Below are 1,756 nucleotides of genomic sequence, written 5' to 3'. Positions count from 1 at the left end.
CCTTTAGACAGAGAGAAACATCCCCGTATGTCCTTAAAACTAATCGCAGTTGATGGCGGAACACCACAGCGATCTGGTACAGTAAATATAGATATCACTGTGTTAGATGCCAATGATACTGCTCCAGTAGTTAACCAATCGGTGTATACAAGCATCTGTGATGGAACACAACGACAGGCACGATCATCTTACCGTAAATGCTACAGACCCGACAGGTTTCTCTGGATCATTACTTTACATTTTGTCTAAAACTAAAGGAATGCGGTAAATATATTCACTATTGATAAAAACACAGGCCACAGTTTTCTGTGTCTGGTCCTGATTATGAAAAAGACAGAAAAATATGAGGTGAGAGTCGAGGTAAAGGATCAGGGTGGCCTAACTGGGACAGTAAAATCAATTAGATGTTGTTGATGTCAATGCAATGCACCAGTAATAAATATAATGTCATTTTCTAGCCCCGTATCAGAGGATGCGCTTCCTGGTACAACTGTTGCTGTTTTCAACATAAAAGACGCAGATTCTGACAATAATGGGAAAATAAGATGTTCCATAGATGGCACCCATTAACTCTGATATACCTTTCAAAAGCTAGTCTTCATTACATGATATTATCTATATTCACGTACGACGTCTTAGACGAGAAAGTGTTTCTGATGTATAACATCACCAGACCGTCTCGACCAAGTCTCTCCGCTCTGACTAGCATTAAAACACAATGTAACAGTGTCTGACGGTTACTGACAGCCCCCCCAGAGTTGACCAATAAATAGCTACACTGTAACCATAGAAACTCACCTGGATTTTCTATATTTACTCTCAGTTCTAGCTGCAGAGCTGGGGCAAAACTCTCGTGTTTCTTCTTTTCTGGAAGAGAAAGATAGTAATGGGGCACGTGTCTGTCGTTTCGTGTCAGAGAAATTTCCAAAAATGTGTCATATCAGCCGTGAGGTCGTTTTATTATGAGCACATCAGGTGGTTTGCATTTAACGTAACCTGCTCGTGATTGCTGGTCCCCTCCTCTGCGTTCATGTCTACAGTTAGAAATAGCTGATCCAGGACCGAACGACAACCCTCCCAGGTTCTGTACCCGTCCAGACTGGTGGCTCTCTGGTGCTGAAATGGTTCCTCGTTCAGCAATGTGGGCTATCTGGTCACTAAAGTGGTGGCTGTTGATGTGGACTCTGGACATAATGCCTGGCTCCTATAAACTGCGAAAGCACAGACAGGCGCTCTGTTTGAAGTGGGCTACAGAATGGAAATAAAACTACCGCCAAGTCACTGATAAAGATGCTGTGAAACAAGACTGCTGTTACGTGGAGGACAACGGGCAGCCCTCTCTTTCACTACAGTCATTGTTCACGTGGCGGTGGCGGACAGCTTCCCTGAAGTGCTTTCTGAGTTCACGCCTTTACCACGACAAGATTCAAGACAACCTGACTTTTACTTAGTGTTTTGGCTTGCTGTCGTTCCTTCCTCTTCATCACGTGTATGGTTATCTATATCAGTGAAAAATCTACAGATGGAGACTCTCGCACCTGTATCACTCCAATCTCCTGGATTCCATTATCCACCACGTTACTCAACACTTGGGGGACAGGGACTCTCCACACGTGTCAATTACGAGTGTGCAGGACGACTGACTCCAGAAAGAGTGACTGTAGTTCGGCAGAGCTGGTATTCAGAACTGCTGAATGGACCCCGCTTCTACAGGACGATGCAGCGGATACAGATGTGAAAAGAGCATCCTGGATGC

At 44.4% G+C, this 1,756-nt stretch overlaps 1 pseudogene; it reads left to right on the top strand.

Annotated features, from left to right (window-relative positions):
* The window catches only part of LOC116697321 (protocadherin beta-8-like), a 935-nt pseudogene extending 365 nt beyond the window's left edge, over positions 1-570 (top strand).
* The last annotated feature ends 1,186 nt before the right edge of the window (positions 571-1,756 follow it).

The sequence above is a fragment of the Etheostoma spectabile genome, chromosome 10 (genome assembly GCF_008692095.1).
Source record: "Etheostoma spectabile isolate EspeVRDwgs_2016 chromosome 10, UIUC_Espe_1.0, whole genome shotgun sequence".
NCBI classification, from domain to species: domain Eukaryota; kingdom Metazoa; phylum Chordata; class Actinopteri; order Perciformes; family Percidae; genus Etheostoma; species Etheostoma spectabile.
Note: the sequence above shows the minus strand (reverse complement) of the source record. Positions and strands in the feature narration are given on the sequence as shown.